The following is a 19,276-nucleotide window of genomic DNA, read 5'->3' on the forward strand; positions in this document are numbered from 1 at the left end:
TATTACTTTTTGGCTACAGGAGGAAAGGTAGGGCCTAAATGAAATAAATATATGTATGCAAACATTTTGAGTTTTACTTTTTATTTTTAACACTCAAGGAGTATCCTAATTTGAAGGCCTTGAAGGGATCAAAATCAGAACTCTTCCAGAAGAGTCAAAATGATTTTGTACATTTCTAAGGATAATTCTGGTAGGGGAGGATCCTAGCCACTTTAGAATCACTGGGTTAAAGTTTAATACTTCCTTGGCTCCAAATTAGCGGAAGAATGGGGAGACTGAGACTGTGCAAAATACTGGTTAGGTGTATTTTGCAAAAGAAGTTAATCTGAGCAATGTCTCTCCTTCCTTCAAATATTAAAGCAGCCACATCCCTTGAAGCTTCACATGGCTGCTTTGAATTGCTGGTGGTCACGGCAGAAATGCTTGTACCTGCTTGCAACAGATTGCAGGAAATGGCATATGCATTAAACTTTGGATCTAGCAGTCTAAAAAGTGTTCACCTGCAATATAAGAGACCCAGCAATATTCCTGGGGCTTATAGTAAATTTTTTAAACAAAGAACATTGTACCAAAGAAACATGGATGTGAGGTCATCTGGCTGCGACCTCTGTCACCCCATTGATTGCCAGGGTTGATTCAGCTTCCTTCCTCACAGCTCCACGTGCATCTCTTCCAATGCTGCATACTTGGTGGAAGAGGGCGACCATCCCAGACAGAAGGAGTGTACCAATCTTCAGTCAAGGATATACAATAGCTGCACTCCCCTGCTAGCATCTCTGCCCTTGAAGACCACTCGGAGGCTTCAACTGGTGCAGAATGCGGCCGCGCGAGTTGTAATGGGGGTTTCCCGATACTCCCATGTAACACCTCTACTCCGCGAGCTGCATTGGCTTCCGGTTGCCCTCCGGGTGAGATTCAAGGTGCTGGTTATCACCTATAAAGCCCTACATGGCCTGGGTCCGGGGTATTTGAGGGAACACCTGCTGCCGGCATCAAACGCCCTTCGCCCAGTGCACTCCCACAGGGAGGGTCTGCTCAGGGTCCCGCCGGTAAGAGATTGCCGGCGGGTGACACCCAGGGGGAGGGCCTTCTCAGTGGGAGCGCCTGCCCTCTGGAACCAGCTGCCGGTGGAGCTGAGGACTGCCCCCGACCTCCGATCATTCCGCCGGGGCCTGAAGACCTGGCTCTTTGAGCTCTCGGGCCCAGGCTGAGGAGAAATTTATTTTAATTGGGGTTCTTAATAGTACAGGGTTGATTTAATATTTTTTAAATTGGTTTTAACTTTTGTATGGTTGATTTTTAATTCCCTGTAAACCGCCCTGAGTCCTCAGGGAAAGGACGGTATATAAATGCAATAAAATAAATAAATAAATAAATAAATAAATAAATAAATAAATAAATAAATAAATAAATATCCAAAAGACACATGGTAGAAATCATAGGATCCACATTGCTGACTGGGAATTGAGGTCCGCACATCTTAAAAGTTGCCAAGGTTGCAAATCAATTAAAGTTGCCCCAAAACCAGCAACAGAAGTTCGGATTTTGTGACTTTTATAGTGCATCTTTTACTCAGTGTTTTTTGTTACATGTGTACTCTAAGTCCCAGAATTTTTTCAGTGTCTTAGATTGCACATGAACATTTTTTAGACTTCTGGATCTTAATTTTTTTATTGTTGTGAGACGCCCTGAGTCCTTAGGGAGAAGGGTGGCATATAAATTTAATAAATCCTAATCCTAATGTATATGTGTGGAAGAGAAGAATTTCCTAAAAGCCAAAGGTTATCAATATAGATTCAAATGATCCTAGTGAAGACTCCCCTGGTGCATGTACTTAAAATTGAGGAATAAAATATTACGAACACAAGCTGTCCAGGAAATTTGTTTTCAGCACAGTAGAACATGTAGCATTTGAAAACCAGCCTTGCTTTTTTCCCAATTTTTTTTTGTTAATACAGTAGTTTCAACCAAAGTTGAAGGAAAGAAGTTCTTTCGATTGTTCTTATCGTGAGTCACAAACTCTTGCGATTTACTGATAGATCCACCCTCTTCCTGACGCTGCTTTAGGCTCTTGTTTAGTACCATAACTATGTGTCTTGAAGTTGAAATGAGCCATGGAAGCTGGATGTTCTCTTTGAAAATGGTTTTCTTTTTGCCAATGATGTTATGTATATCTTTGTGCTCCCAGATTCGTGTCATAGCCGACAAGACCTGGTGTTAGTAATGAAATTACTCATGGTCCAAACCGTGAAGTTAGCGTTTTAATGTCACTGGGTTCTAATGTTTGGCCACTTCTGTCTCAGCAAATTTACAAAAAATACATATTTGTCTTAGGCAGTGGCCTGACTGTTCAAGACTTTTTGATACTTGAAAATAGTGAAAGTTAAGGGCATGAAACGAGGGTTGCTTTCTCTTTGCAAGTCAGAAACCTGGTTAAGCTTACGAAACAAGTCTTTCCTTTCTATTCTAGTTTTGAATGTGCTCACCACTAAAAGTTTGGTTTCAACCCTATCCTATCAAAAACATGTCCCTTTTTGAAACCCTTAATGAAAAGGAGGACATTTGTGCTGTTATAAAATTAAGTTGTTACTAAAACAACAGGGAAGACTTGACCTTTTCTATTACCCAACATTTACTATACATTAGCATTCCAAAATATAATTCAAGCATTCCAAATAGAAAGAGCTCTCTGTCTTTTCCCACGTTAGGAAGGCTTCTCGAGATGAGAGGAAAGCACTCCAGTTCAAAACATGACGGCCCTAAAAGATTGCTTTTGACATGTCTCCAGAAACTAGGCCCGCAAAGTTGCTGCCTTTGCACGAAGAAAAGGGCTCCAGCTGCTGGTGGCTGCCACCTCAGGGAAAACATGGAGACAAGGAGAGGCAGGAAAGAGGGAAAGAGCAGGAAGGGTGAAGGATACCTCCTCCTGCGTTTCTCCTTCTCTCCAACAACGTGTGGCTGTTTTCTGGAGAGGGGAGAAACCTCAGAGCTTCTCTCCAGCAAGTGCAGAGGCTTGTTAAGAGAGGAAAAGAAGGTGCAAAAGAGGTTACTGTTAGGAAGAGCAACTTTTTTTTATTCCTTCCATTAGGATGCTGTTTGTGCTGGAGCATCCAAAACTGGTGTCATGGTTCGGATAGAGGAGAGCAGTAGAAATAAGAACTCTGAGGCAATTGCTTTCCTCAAAGAACAATTTTAATGGCTACACAATTATCAGCACGAACAAAGACTGAAAGTCCCCCCCCCCAAAAAGGTTACAAAGTAAAAGTTGAACTCCCCACCCCTTAAAGGTAAAGGTAAAGGTTCCCCCGCACATGCGTGCTAGTCGTTTCCGATTCTAGGACCCGGTGCTCATCTCCGTTTCAAAGCCGAAGAGCCAGCGCTTGTCCGAGGACGTCTCCGTGGTCATGTGGCCGGCATGACTGGACGCCAAAGGCGCACGGAACACTGTTACCTTCCCACCGTAGTGGTCCCTATTTTTCTACTTGCATTTTTACGTGCTTTCGAACTGCTAGGTTGGCAGAAGCTGGGACGAGTAACAGGCGCTCACTCTGTTATGCGGCACTCGGGATTTGACCCGCCAAACTGCCGACCTTCTGATCGACAAGCTCAGCGTCCTAACCCACTGAGCCACCGCGTCCCACCCCGTGGTGTGTCATAAATCACAATCCCCAATTAACACCTTGGCGGGCTCTCTTAAAGGTCGCTCCAGCCTGCCAGACAGTTAAGCTGCTTGACCTTGGTTCCCACAAGAAAGTTATTGTTTTGACTAAACTGTAAGAATGCATCTCCCCCCCTCCCATTGCTGAGGTAACCGAAAACGAAGTGAAGATGGCTGTATTCAGAGCATTTGAAGGCTTGACAACTGGCTAGGAAGGGTCTGTTCTCTTTGGCAGCTAAAGCAGAAATGACCATAGATCATGGAGCTCTGTGGCCACGTGGGAGAGACCTGCAAGTTGCCAGTTTTCCTCCACCATCTTCCTCCATGCAAATCAGGAAATCTGGAAGTTAAGAGGCATCCTTGTAATTTCCACCAACGTGGCTTTGATCTGGCTTCAGCTTGGCATCCAGAGAGAACCTGCCTATAAGGACAAGACTTTGTTGGTAGCTGCTGCACCTTTATTCCACTATTTCCTGCATGCTTAAGAGGTTTTTTTTTCTTTTCCCAAAGATGCCTACTTTTGGAACATTTAATATGATTAAAAAGGCAGTTTTTAAGAATAATTTCCTTTTCAAATTATTTTCTTTCCCCTCTTTCTCTCAGTTCTCTGATTCATGGGCGGCTTATATTTTAACAAAGAAAAGGAGGAAATGTGAGTTGTTATTTCAGCAGAAGTATGAAAAGCACACAAAAAAGCCATCTTCGTAAAAATGCTTGGATAAAGTTTTGTTATGAAAAAGTTGAGCATTTCAGTTTAACTGTGCTTGTTATTTCCTTATAAGTTCATCTAAGTTTGTTTGTTCCTTGTTTCTTTGGGGCAGAAAAAAACGAAAATGGTTTATTATTTTCTTAATGATTAACGCCGAATAATACTTGAGGATCTTGTGTAAAATATTTGTGTACTTTCCAGTTAAGAAAGTCTTATTGCTGTTCATGAAGAAAAGAAATTGAAATCCATATTAACTCAATAGTTTTGGAAGTTCAGAAACCCATTCTTTTATAAAGCTTCAGTTAGCTTAATTAAAGTAGTCCTTGACCTAAAACCAGTGACTGTTCAAAGTTACAACGGCACTGGGGAAAAATGACTTATGTCAGGGAATTACACAGCAGGTGTCCAAATGAAGTCAGAGAAGCTGATACGGACTTGTAGTTTTATTTAAACATATATAAGATAGTCAGGCAAACAGGAACATCATGAGATAACTTACAGGGCACACAGAAGAAAAAAAGGCAGGATAACAGCTTCTTATTACATGATGCAAATCCAAGGAAACAATCAACTAAAAGTCTTAAGTTTCATTATGAATCAAATATGGATTAATCTTATTTGGGTGTAATATGAAAAATATAGTGGATTTACCTAATAGAAATGCTTGCATTTGTGCAAGTGCCCAGTCTCTATTTTTTTGCTAATCTTCTGCTCTGCTCACATTTTCTGTTGCTTACAAAATAATGATTGTTTAAAGCTCTCCTGAACCAGTTGGATAAATGGACAGGAGGGCTTACAGCAGGAAAAGGAGGTGGGATTGGTGAATCTTATCCATGTTTTAAAAAATGAAATTGCTGCTAGTGCAAAGAAACTGTTTGATATCACCCATAATCAGATGTGGATAATTCCTCTAAAGAACAGCATCTGGGCACTTGATATTTAGCTGAAGCTTCAAGATGAGACTTCATACTGTATGTAGGCATTAATTTCTGTGTGCTATTTTAAGGAGGAAACCGAACTGTTGTTACCACAATAATAAATAATTTTGCAGCATTTGTATCGATAGTCCTCAACTTACAAAAAAGTTTGCTTAGTGACCATTCAACATTACAACGGCACTGAAAAAGGTGACGTAAGAGCATTTTTCACACTTAACGACCATTGCACCATCCCCATGATCACATGATCAAAATTTGGATGCTTGGCAACTGACTCATATTTATGGCAGTTGCAGTGTCCCGGGGTCATGTGATCATCTTTTGCAAAGTCAGTGGAGAAGCCAGATTCACTTAACTTATTACTAACTTAACACCTGCAGTGATTCACTTAGCAACTGTGGCAAGAAAGGACGTAAAATTAACAGAAATTTTGTGCTCAATTGTGGTCATAAGTTGAAGATTGCCTGTCAGTGGAGAAGCCAGATTCACTTAATGAACATATTACTAACTTAACACCTGCAGTGATTCACTTAGCAACTGTGGCAAGAAAGGACGTAAAATTAACAGAAATTTTGTGCTCAATTGTGGTCATAAGTTGAAGATTGCCTGTACTTCAAATACCTTTCCACTTTTTTTTTTACTTAGGTATAGGTGTAGCAAAGGACTGGGTAAAATCTCTTTTCCTGCTTTTTTTTTTTTAAAAAGGACATGAGAAAGCTGGATTGCAATCTATTAACTCAACTTTTCCCTATCAAGGAGAAGTCAGTGGTATGAAAAAATTCTAATTGCTGCCTTGATCAAGCTGGGTTGTTCTTTTCCCCCCGTTCCCTAGCAGATGGCACTTCAACTTTAGTTATCTAGGATGAGCCAGGTTATTTGATGAAACTGTAGCTGTGCCTCTCCAGTTTTCTGTGACCAAATTAGACTGAGGTTTGGAGCTATATTTAGATAGGTTGAGTGATCACTTTTTGTACTCCAGGACTATTTGATGCAGTTCTGTGTAACCTCTCCCTCTTTCACTTTCTTCAAGGTAACAGAAGACAAGAGCACAGCTGTCCTAGAGTTTCACCAAGTCTGTAAACATCCTGACACGCTTCCCTCGGAGAATCGTGAGGTTTCATTGCACAAGGTGGCAGGATACGTTTCCAGACTGGCCTTGCTCATCATCTGTGAAAGAGAGCTGGCACCTGGATTGCTTAGCAAGTCTTCCAGAGGCTGGTCTGACCAAATGTCATACAGCTACTTAACACAAGAGAAGCAACTTGACCAGTAGTATCTCGAAGAATTTGGGGTAGAATGAAATACTACACCTTGGAATGTATTTATTACCTATAAAATGTTAGCTACTCTTTATAATTTCCCCCTCTACTCCTTCCTTCTTCCTCCTCTGCTCCTCCTCCTCTTCCTCCTCCTCCTCCTCCTCCGTTAGATAAACGTTGCTGCTGCTTTTCCGTAACAAGATTTATCATGTACTCTTGTTTAATTTTAACAATGGAAAACTGTTGACTCCAATTATGCACATTCTTGAGAAGGGATACGCAATAGAAAGAATCAGTGTAGTCTTAAAAGTAAAATGGACTCACTTGTGTCTATTAAAATCTGAAAACTGTTGAACTCAACTTCCTTGGATGACTTTTATTATGAAAAATATGCTTGAACTCTTATTTGCCTATTTTAGGATTATACAATCTGCCCATTGCCTTCAGACATTCCATGAGTATCGAGTTAGGCACCATATTTTTCAGGCACAGTCATAGCAAGGAGACAAATGTTCTGTGCGGTTGCCTTTTAAAATAATAATAATTGTGCCAAGATTTCTTGGTGCAGACCTGGGCAGCATTTTAGGCTGGGAGAGCATTGAAAGGGTTGAACGTATATTGTAAGTCCTCTAAAAATAACGCTTGCGGTGAAAGACTTTCCTATTTACAAAATGGCAACAATGCTAGGCATGGCTAGCCACAAAGCACCGTATTGCAATAAAGCATTCTACTCTCTACTACTCCAGGAATTCTTTCCAAGAATTCATTATAGTCTAATCTTTGCAGTCATTGCTGAAAATAAATACAGTGTTTAAATGCAAGAGATCAGTTCCCAATTTTAAAAAAATCTGATGGGACCAAGTACTTAGAAGACATCAGGAAAGGGAACTGGGGACTCACTGGTGCTCATGGGCACCACTTGCCTAACCAGAAGCTAGAGTATTTTAACTTCCTGAAGTGTACAAGTTCAAGGCTTGGACAACAAACAGATTTTGTTAGCCTAGTGGAAGCCTTTTTGTTGCTATGGTTGAGTTCAGCCATATCCTCTCCTAAAGTACCGGTTGCCATCATGCACCCTGTGCTTCCCTACAACTCCCAGAATTTCCAGCAATTGATGAAAGCACCAGACATCCAGCCATGGAATTATTTAATCTTTTGCTTCTACAGTGACATCTATCCCATTCTTAACTGCTTTTCAGACTAGGAAAAAGAACTGTAAGCCAGCCTTCTGAGTTTCTCCTGTTTGGAAAAAGCCAGGATCACTGTTGGAATTCTTGAAAACATCCAGCAGTCAGCCCTATCTGGGTACAGATAATGATTTTGGTGACTGAAAGATCTAATCATCTCAGAATTGCTTGTTGTTAGAATAGATAATCCATATTGGATGGGCATTTTAGACGTCCACAGTTCTACACAATTGAGAAATAATTCTCATTGAATTGTAGGGAATTGCTAGTATATACAAACAGGAATATAGGAACATCTGTATATTAATTTACACAAGTGGGAATATATTGGTAAAATGCTATGCAGTGCTGTGTTAAATGACTGCTGATGTTTAGTTTTTATTGTACAGTATAATTTTATAACATCTTACTTTGGGGAAACTTAGTCAATGAGAAGGTTGAAAATTGCTATATAAAACCCCCATTTATAAGAAAAGTTTCTTAGAAGAAAACCCACATTTTATTTATTATTTATTTTCTAGATTAGGGTAGGGATATGTGGTTCCAAATTACAAAATAGTTGATTTAAAACAAAAAGCCAGGGTAGGATGTAAAACATTCAGACCAGTTTGAATTTAAAAATTTGAAACATGCTGCCTCAAGTATTTAAAGCAACTGTTTTCAGCTTGAAACAAACATGTTTTGATCATTTGGAAATCTATCAAATTAAGAGCATGAATGCATATTTAGAAATGTTTTTCTACATCCTTACCCAAAGCTTGTTTTATTTGGGCAGGAAGTGTAAGAGAACTGAAATAATAAACATGAAATAGAAGAAAAACTAAGAATCGGCGCTGAGAACAGGAGCAAGCAAACTATAGCCCTCCAAATGACACTTTCATCATGTGTTACCATTTTCATGCTGTCCAGAACATTTAATCATAGTTTAGCAATTTCTAAAAGGTTATGAAAAACAGTGTAATTATTCCCAGAAGATTTTGTGCCATCCCATTCTGAGAATTAATTTCATCCAAACAGCTGAGATACCTTGAACTCATTTCTCTACTAGGAGACTTGAGTCCAAAAATGCATAAACGGTTCAACTCATCCCCTTCCATGGGAAAATGGAACGGTCCACATTGCTTTGCACTTTACTACTAAAAAGTTATGATAATACATAGCATTTAAAAAACATAGAAACATCTACTGTGTTCCTTTCTTGACAGAGTTATGATAAACTGCCCCTTGTGAACCAGGTTTGCATTCAACATGGAAAACAGTCAATCAGCAATTCTGCACATCTCGAGGGTTAAATGTAAAAATAACATCAATTAATCCTCTGTGTTTTTGCAGACATTGTTCATAGGAGGAAAATGGATTCGTGCTAAATTGTACAGAAACATTGCCTTTGGTCAAATTAAGGTTGGCTGATTAGTGATGCATATTATTTGGAGCTATTATTAAATAGTGCAGTCAAGTATTTGTTGGTTTCAATGAGATTGTTCATATTGTTGTCAATTTGTGCCATCTCCTGATTCAGGTCCAAAAAATGCTGCTCATTACAACCTTTTAAAGTTTTGAAGAATTGAAACCTAGGACTTGTCTCTGGGGGACGTTACCTGCCTCTATATAAGTTTGCCTGTCTTTCAGTTCTATGTGTAGAGAACAGGGGTCTTCAAACTTGGCCTCTTTATGACTTGTGGGCTTCAACTCCCAGAATTCCTCAGCCAAGCATGCTGGCTGAGGAATTCTGGGAGTTGAAGTCCACAAGTCATAAAAGGGCCAAGTTTGAAGACCCCTGGGAGAGAACATGGCATTCTGTCCCACCATTGCAATAGGCCAGGGGTCTTCAAACTTGGCCCTTTTATGACTTGTGGACTTCAACTCCCAGAATTCCTCAGCCAGGCACACTGGCTGAGGAATTCTGGGAGTTGAAGTCCACAATTCATAAAAGGGCCAAGTTTGAAGACCCCTGCAATAGGTAGTGTGAGACCTTCTATCTAATCCTGAAAATAACATTCTTCTATCAGGCCTTTAATTACAGCTGTCTTTTGCTAGTATGCTTTTATCATTTTTTGTTTGGATTGGTTCGGCTGAGAGCCAAACTGGATTAGGAGAAGGGAAGTCCAGGTACTACTCTTGCCTTAGGCATGGCAGCCAGCTGCATGATTTGGGGCCAGTAAGTCTGTCTCAGCACCAGGAAGAAAACCATGGCAAGTGACTTCTGAAAATATTTCCAAGACAACTGCAGAGACATGTTCCTGTAGTTGGTAGGAGTCAAGGCTGATTTGAAGCCAAGAAGGGAAAAAAATGGTTTAACTGCTCCTGATTTCTGATCAATAGATTGCTTTTTGTATTTTAAAAAAGTGTGGAAATTGCTCTGAGAGCCTTCAAGCAGAAGGCAATATATTAAAAATAAAATGTTTAGAACAAAGCACAAAGTGGAGACAAGCGATAACTTGCTCAGATAATGGATGATGATTAAAAAAGAGAATGCTGCATTGCAGGGTGCTCATGCCACCGTTGTCTCTTATAATCAGGTTTGGCAGACATTTTGCATTGTTTCCCAAACCTGTTAGACTAGCAGTGAAAGTGTGATAAAATCAATGTATAATATACCTTGGGAAGCAATCGCAGTCACTTTCTGATGTACGTAAAACTGGATTGTATCACGTCTTGCTTGCTGGAAGTTTATTTGACCCCATCAGAATTCTTACTTTAGCAGGATCATCACAGCTGGAATTGTACAAAGATTGCTGGAATGACTAAAAGCATCCCTTTGGTTACAGTCCAAGTTGGCAATCATCAGCCTTCTTCTGCTTTCAGAAGTTACAATGAGACCAATGTTTCTGCTTTGGAGAACTCACTGACTGCACTGATAATTGCAAGTTTTGGCATTAATGAAACACCAGCCTGCTATTCACCAAGCTTATACTGTTGCATTTTCAAAGAATGCTCAAAGGATCATATGGTTTTGCTGGAAAGATAGCATATCAGCTAGCAATATGGAACTAAGCATGTTAAATTAGCCTGCAACAATGGGCAGGCTGCTTTAAAAGTATTCAACTCATGGAAGATAGAGATCTGAGCACAGAGTGATGATGTCTGAATGAGACGACAGAAACATTTTTAATAAAAGGGGATTGGCAAGGCTTTAGTCATATAGAATAGGAGAAGAGCAATGTTACTCTTTTGCTTAAAAGTTCTCAAACAGACTTAGCCTCATCTAACTAAAAATAATAATATAATCTTATATGTGGTGTACTTTTAATTGTGTTACCTTTTCTGGCTCAAGAGTGGTTCCTCCCAAATTGCACACATTTTATGAGGCATGCTAGTCCTTTGGAGCAGACATGTCAAACTCGTGACGTCACGTGATGTGCAACGTATCGGGATGGTTTTGCCATTGACGGTAATGGGGTGGGTGCGGCTTCCGCATGACGCATCCGGCCCGTGGGCCAGCAGTTTGACACCCCTGCTTTGGAGAAATCTCAGTCATTTTCATAATTTGCAAAATGTCTGGGATTTTTTTATTATTATTATGACTTTTGGGTGGCTGGTGGCCTAAATTTGCATTCTGGCTAATATTTTGGTGGAACTATCTTTACATGCAATTATTGATAACAAAAAGCAAAAATGTAGTGGGCTGTACATGAAGCTTCGATGAAAGGAAGGGGATGTGTATTGATTCTTTTTTTAAAAAAAATGTAGGTGTTCTGAGCAAGCTGTTTTTTGCAAGTAGTACTTAAGCACAAAAGGTCTGATTTAAAGCTGCAAAATAAAAAGAAACTCAGTTGGATTTCTTGTACGTGGAAATATATTTCACTGCTCCATTTTGCTAATGTAAACTATTTCCTGTCCTTTGATTGAATAATTTGATAATACATTCTGTGGCATCAAATAAAATTGAGTTTGAATATGAAGAGGCAGTTCACAAGTTAGGTTAAGGTGGAGAAGCTGAGAGCTACAGAAGCAGGCTGAAGCGATATTGGCTCAGGTCCCAGGTTCTGACCAAGTGAATTGAAGTTTTAAAAAAATTAGTGGCAATACACCAGTTCAGGAAGTTCTCATATAATTTAGAACTGAGTTTGCAAGAGAAGCTTTAAAGAAATTACTTTTCTCAGCATTCACTAATCCTGAAAAAAGTATTTGCTATTTAATACGTCAATTCAAATAATAGCTGAAAATAAATTGGATCTCTGCCACCTTACAATGTATGTATCTGTATATGTGAAACTGTGTTTGTGTGTCTCATGGGAGTCACCCTGAAGCACAGAAAGACACATGAATTGTAAGCAGTTCTTGTAATCTCTCTAGCTGGAAAAAAATCTCTGGAATGATGATAGGAAAGTTGCTGACATTATCTGTAGTTTATCTATTACATTTTCCACAATGAATAACCAAAGATCAGCAGGTCAGTTATCAGAACAATGCATAATGTATAAGCTGATGTTTTTTAAAAGTTTGTTTTGATTTTGGTTTTTCAAAAACAATTTACGGAGGGAGTATTTCTTGCAAATGGGGAGAGCGTTTAATGAAGTTGAGCATGCATCTGAAAAATCAGAAATCAAAATAGAAGAATTTTTTTGATCGGAAGGAAGGTGAAAAGATGGCAACAGAAAATGTGTCTCTGCAACTCTTGGTTCACATAGAAGAGATATTAACTTCGCTATCAAATTGGAATCTGAACTTTTGTCTTGGTATTCTTTCTGCATTGAATAGTCTTGTTTAGATCCTAGAGTTGGCTTGATCATTGATAAGATTTATATCCATCAAGGCTTCCCGAGAGCTTATATTTTATCCCATTTCTCATTCAATTTTTTTAAATTTCCATTGTGCAAATCTCAACTGTGGAGATAAATAAACCGAAGATGGAGGATAGCCGTTCCCAATTGAGAATTGACCAATTTGCTGCTCTTCTTGCAGCTCCAGGAGCTTTGGAGATGGGATGGAGCAGATTTTGAAGGTGCTGCAACTAAATGAGAGAGCTATCAAGAGGAGAGTTGAGCTTCACAAGAAGACATCAGCTGATGCAACATTGGACTTTGCCATCTTATGCTTCTTAAGTGATTTTTCAAGCATCTATGCTAGTTCTCAGTTTAGGGAGCCTTGAAGCAGAGGTTGTAAATTACACCACAGACTGGATAATTAGAATGCAGTACATAAAAGCCATCTTGGAAAGAGCAGGAACTTCAATTACCTCCATCCTGCTGTTAAAATAACAGAAACAACTGTTGGGATTATTTTGACTTAAATCTCTTGACGTTTTCATAGGGAGGGTCTCTCCTATTCCTCCAGGCTTGATTTCATGTGAAAGAATAGACCCAAATCTTGATGTATCACTTGGTATGCACTTTTTTATATTGAGTAGCAATTTGAGCACTAAGCTTAAATAAATAAAAGCAAGTTCCAGATTTATCTGGCTTTGTGGTTATTGACGAGTTCTATCCAAACATTTAATAACTAGTAATAAATTGCATTTCAATAGGTTAGGTTGGTTGACTTGTTTGGGGAGGATATGTCCATTATTCATGAGTTGTTAATGGGTTGTTAATATTTATACACAGAGAGAGAGAGAGAGAGAGAGAGAGAGAGAGAGAGAGAGAGAGATCTGTTGGAGGTGTGTGTGTATTAGCCATTGCCTATCCCTTGCAGGATGAAGGCCACTTCCGCATGTTTCCAACCAATACGGCCCTGAGTATTCTTTTGCCAGTTGGGCCTGCAATACTTGCTGATGTGGTCGATCCATCTTGTTTTAGGTCTTTTTCGTGGACGCTTTTGATCAAGTGGGATCCATTCTATGACTGCCTTGGTCCACCTGCCCTCAGTTCCTGCTATGTGACCAGCCATTTCCATTTCAATTCTTTTACTCTCTTGATGGTATTGTATACTTTTGTTTGTTCTCTAATCCGTGTGCAGGTCTTTCTATCTTGTCTTGTAATGCCGAGCATGTATCTTTCCATGGCTCTTTGTGCCACTCGTATCTTTGTGTGTGTGTGTCTGTGTATTAACCTAACGATATAAAAGCTACGATACACACACACAAACATCCATACACACACTAGATAACTAAAGTTTTTGTCATAAAACTCACCGGAACGGAGTGCTGGCATCTTTTTTTGACATATTTTCCAAGTTTTAAAAATTTGATGTTTGGTTCACATAGACTTGAATTACCCTGTTGAGTGTAGCAGGTCGGCGGCAAAATCATTAAAATGGTGCATGCGGGCTGCTTGTGTGTCAAGTTCTCGGCTGCTCAGCTTGGGGCACTGCTCGGCTTGTAATTGGTCCTGTGGTCGTGCACTGAGTGCTTAACTGCAGGCGACGACCATTATGTTTTGATACACAACTGACATGTGGGTGTGTGTACAGTGATTGACTACATGTGAAAGGTAAATAAAAGATTAACAAGATCTGAGTTCCAACACCTTTTTTCTTACAAAAAAAACACTCTGTGTGTGTGTATGTATATGTATATGTACACACATACATACACACACACTATCGGTACACACACACACATACACATACACACACATACAACAGAATGACAGAAATACAACCTACTATATTACAGATATTAAACTAAATATGACAAAAGGAAAATGATGTGGAATATATGCAGTAGAATTGCTTCCATCTTGTCCAATCATATTCTCTCTATTACATTTTCTAGAATCAAGTTTCTGTTTGTGATGTCCAACTTTATGCTGAGGTTATCTGAACAAATCCAGTATAATGAAATGCAAAAGCACTGCAGCCTTCACCATGGACCCATTTGTACAACACATTTAATTGGGTCATGAGGTAAACATGTGAACTCTTAAACTGGATGATTGACTTCAATTAACCCAGATGGGATAAGAATAAAAACAGGCCCTGGCACATTGAAGACTATGTTCCTTGGATCCTTAGCCCCATCCCACTTCTGACAGAGGTCAATGCCATTTTGTTCCATACCCCAGTCTGAATCCTGACTGAAAGGAATCCAAATACATCACTTCTCTGGAGCTATCACACTTTGTCTACAACCTTAATGGTACCTTGAATGTATCAGGGATGGGTTATTTATGAAGCATGTATGTTATAACAAGAAGAAAAATGGTCAAGCATGGTTTGCAGGGGTATGGAGAATGGTGTTGATATAAACCACATTTAGTTAGATTGCCCCGTTTCCCCCTCTTTTCTCTTGCCCTCAAGTTTCTTTTGCTTACTAATTCTTATTCTTTTTCTTCACAGCAACATAACTTCTTTCTCCTAAAAGGAATAGCATGATGGACATGTAGTTATGCTTCCCACTTTTGAGCAGAGGAATATGAATCATGTCAGCTATTTTGCCCCAGTAACTGCCCCACTCCAAGTAATAAGCCAGGTCTGGCAACTATGGATCAGTGGTTCTCAACCTGTGGTCCACGGACCCCTTGGGGGGAGCGATGTCACGGGGTCTGTGAAGGCTTGAAGAAATGTTATTATTATTTAAATCTTGAATTAAGTCCGTGGCCACAAAGATATTTAAAAGGGGTCCATGGGGAAGAACAGGCCGAGAACCACTGTGTTAGTAGAGAGTGCGCTTTCTCACGTATTAATATATGCAAGCACAACCCAGCATTGAAATAAGTTGGTAGGCCTGCCATCTGCCTGTTGTCTTTAGGAGATGAAACAGAAGATTGCACAGAGCATGCTTCCAGAGCTACTAAAGCCTGGGGATTGGGAATGTCTTAAAAATGCATAAATGCAAATTTCTGATGAAGCAGAACTAAACCTACATATTTCTAACAGCTACCTGAGGACTGGGATGGGTGCTGAATGTTTTGAATGATATCCCTTTCCCCCACTGCTACTATGTAAATTGTATAGATTCACTGCTGTTAAAACTAGTCTTTCTTGCTCATGTCAGATCTGAAAACAATTCATTTTGATTAGGAGTAAAGGAGCCTGACAATTTTAATCTGTGTTTAACCCTTCCACTTTAGCATTCATTTTATCCCCATTCGGTGTCAAACAGTGCATTGTAGACCCCTTCTGTGCCTTCTGTCTTTTTTATATGTCCACCAAACATAATAAGCATTTTCATAGAACATTTCTAACGTGCTGGTTTGAAAACAGTTTCTCTAAACCAGGAGTGTCAAACTGCCGGCTGTGGGCTGGATGCATCATAGCAAAACTGTGCCCACCCCACTGCCGGCAATGGCAAAAACGTCACGATACGTTGCGACACGTCACGTGACATTGCGAGTTTGACACCTCTGCTCTAAACCTGTTTGTGTATCAAGGAGTCAAGATGGTGGTTGGCCTTGTATCATCAAAGCCCCGGCCTTTTTCAGAGCTTTTAAAACAGCACAGCTGGCTCCTACTTGTGGGCTGGGGGTTGAGAGGGGAATAGCACTGCAATTTTGCTTTGAAGGGTTGGAAAACTGCAAACGTCATCAGGGGAAAACCTCTCTTCCAGTCTCTTGCCTCCACTACACGAACTGAAGTAGGCCAAAATCTCACATTTTTTCCACTCTGCCTAGGCAAGCTTGCTGGCTAGAAATCTGAACAAATGAAAATGTACGATTGAAGCATATATTATTCCTGTCAGGGCCTTGGTTTTACCTGTGCATGTTTAGCAAAGTTAGTCTGGGCCTTCCTTTCTGGACCAGCTGGATAAACAAGCTTGTCCAAGCAGAGCAAGAAAAATATGAGCCGTTGCCTATCTCTTGTTTGTGGCTGAATTGGCCAGATAACAACCTGTTGAAAACTACTGTGGAGTTGCTGTCATGAGCAGGTGTGAAAATTTTGCTTTAATGTTTGAGAATGTCTTTTGTGTGCTCCTGCTTTTACTAAACTTTAACATTAAATTATCCTCTGGATTGTGAAGTCCTTAGTGTTCTCTGAGCATGTGCTTTGTCTGCACATGTTACCTATCAGCTCTGATGAGATAACCTAGTCAAGTAATGAAATATCTACAAGCAAGCAACCAACTCTGAGAACACCAAGGACTTCACAGTTCAATATACATAATTTCTTCTACTGGTATTTTTTGAGTGTAGTAATAATAATAATAATAATAATAATAATAATAATAATAATAATAATAATAACAACAACAACAACAACAACAACAACCTGGTTGATAGCTAGGATGCTGGTAGCAACCCGTGTCAACCATTAGTGCCAGCAGTTTGAGTGTTCAGTTGACTGAGTTTCATGTTTTATGAATAAAACTTTTATAATAATAATAATAATAATAATAATAATAATAATAATAAGAAGAAGAAGAAGAAGAAGAAGAAGAAGAAGAAGAAGAAGAAGAAGAAGAAGAAAAAAGAAAAAGAAGTTGGAAGGGACCTTGGAGGTCATCTAGTCCAACCCCCTGCTCAGACAGGAAACCCTATACCATTTCAGACAAATGGCTGTCCAGTGTCTTCTTAAAAACTTCCAGTGTTGGAGCATTCACCGCTTTTGGAGTCAGGTTATCATATGACTTTTCTGACATGACATTCAAAGGCTACAACCATACATATTCATTCATCCAGATTTCCAGCTAGCTTTGTGGTGGCTACATCATGTTCTTTTATTCAATGATTGGTATTTCAGTGAGCACCAAATTTGATCAAACATACCGGTAGTAAATTTCAGATCTTTCTCAGAATGTTTTGGATGCTCAAAAATATGGCATCTCTTTATGCTAGAAACCAACAGGCTTGTATCATCTTATGCAGTTTCATTTGCTATGGTTATTTGTCCAAATAGGTGAAGTATGAAAAGTAACAAGATTTTTCAGAATCGATGGCAAAACAGAACTTCTGATTTGTAGATATGGAACTGGAAATGATGGCAGTAGACTCTTGGAGAACAACAGGATTTTCCATGTTGAGTGTTCTGATACAAGCCCGCATCATCATTTTATTAACAATCTGCATTAACTGAGACTATAAAAGTACAAACAAAGAAATAAAAATTATGTTGGTAGAGATGTGTTGCCAGAACAACCTTGTGATTTGGACTTGGGACCCTATTGTAGGCAAGAGGGAATAAACAGCCTTATAGTTAAAAACACTATTGATTCTCCCAAACCTTATCAAAGGTATAAAAGCAAGTCTGAGTATATTAAAACAACTAAAGGCCATCGCTTGTGAGAGGAAAGTAATGTGGAATTTTTCTGTGAAATACAATGTGAATTTCATGAGGACTCAGAATGTAGAATGCTGGATATCAGCCTAAAGTCAAAAGGAATGGATTGCGTAGTTTCCAACTGTAGCCAAAAGACTATTGTGCAACAAGTTTTTCTTGCCTAAGAATCCAAATGATCCATTTTTCCTCTCACTCCTGATCTCTTTAATTACATCAGAGGCCATTAGCATTCACCCTTCATGATGCAGAAAGCCAAGTCAACTTTCACCCTAACATTATTTCCTGGAATGATAAGGGTTTTTTTCCCTTGCAAGTCAGATGACTGTGTGGCAAGCAATGTAGCCTTCCTTTCCTTGTGCATGTTGCATACTATTTTTCCACTGTCAAAATTCAGCTTTTTCCCCCTTTCTTTAATGGAAAATGTTTATTCAACATTAATATGTATCAACTCTTCACTTTGCCTTGCTTTTTTGCTATCTCAGGAAGAAAGTGTGCCCTCATGGAAAAAGTTTGCAACATTGGATCATTAGTAGTATTATGGCCTATAAAGTTATTCACTGTTTGGGCTCTCTGTTTTCAAGAAATTAGTCCTGGCTAGGCTTAGCATTACTAAGATTTGCTATTACACAATAATATGGTATTGGGATTGCAGCTGTGGTTCCCAGCAGCCCTACAACATCCTGGTCACAATCTTCTAATACTTTCCTACGTGGCAAAGATAGCAATCATGCTTTTAGTAAAAAAAAAATCCTTGAAATATTTTCTTTGTCCCATTTTGCTTGTCAGTGATCAATTTAATGCTTATTTCCAGAAATTGGTGCTGGAGAAGACTCTCAAGGGTCCCTTGGACTGCAAGGAGATCAAATCAATCAATCCTAAAGGAAATCAAACCTGACTGCCCTTTGGAAGGACAGATATTGAAGCTCAAATACTTTGGCCATCGTTGAAAAAGACCCTGATGCTGGGAATGAAGACAAAAGGAGAAGGGGATGACAGGGGATGAGATGGATGGTGTCATCAACTCAATGAATATGAATTTGGGCAAACTCCAGGAGAGGGTGGAGGATGGGGCAGATTGTGGTACTATGGTCTATGGAGTTGCAAAGTGTCAGACACAGTGACTGAACAAGTGCAGAAATTGGAAAAGTGTGTGCATGTGTGCACGGATGTGTTAGAGAGAGAGAGAGAGAGAGAGAGAGAAGAGAGAGAGAGAGAGAGAGAGAGAGAGAGAGAGAGAGAGAGAGAGAGAGAGAGAGAGAGAGAGAAATATTTGGAGTTTGCTATAAAATTGTGGTTGGCACATTCTCATAAAATACCGGTAAGCTAAATTATAGGTATTCCTCATAATGTTTGTTCTCTCTCTCCCTCTCTCTCTCTCTCTCTCTCTCTCTCCCTCCCTCCCTCCCTCCCTCCCCCCCTCTCTCTTATTA

General features: G+C 39.5%; 1 protein-coding gene across 3 annotated transcripts in view; it reads left to right on the forward strand.

Annotated features, from left to right (window-relative positions):
* The window catches only part of PWWP2B (PWWP domain containing 2B), a 54,956-nt gene extending 35,938 nt beyond the window's left edge, over nucleotides 1-19,018 (forward strand). For 2 of the 3 annotated variants that reach the window (XM_083364544.1, XM_083364543.1), the window contains exon 4: nucleotides 6,336-7,711. The gene's annotated coding sequence lies outside the window, so the exon portion shown is untranslated. Of the gene's footprint in view, nucleotides 1-6,335; nucleotides 7,712-13,489; nucleotides 13,611-14,406; nucleotides 14,538-18,657 lie in introns of those variants that run through there. The other variant, XR_014492734.1, reaches the window with a different exon arrangement.
* Nucleotides 19,019-19,276: the final 258 nt, after the last annotated feature.

This window comes from Vipera ursinii, assembly GCF_947247035.1.
Source record: "Vipera ursinii genome assembly, chromosome: 5".
Taxonomy (NCBI): domain Eukaryota; kingdom Metazoa; phylum Chordata; class Lepidosauria; order Squamata; family Viperidae; genus Vipera; species Vipera ursinii.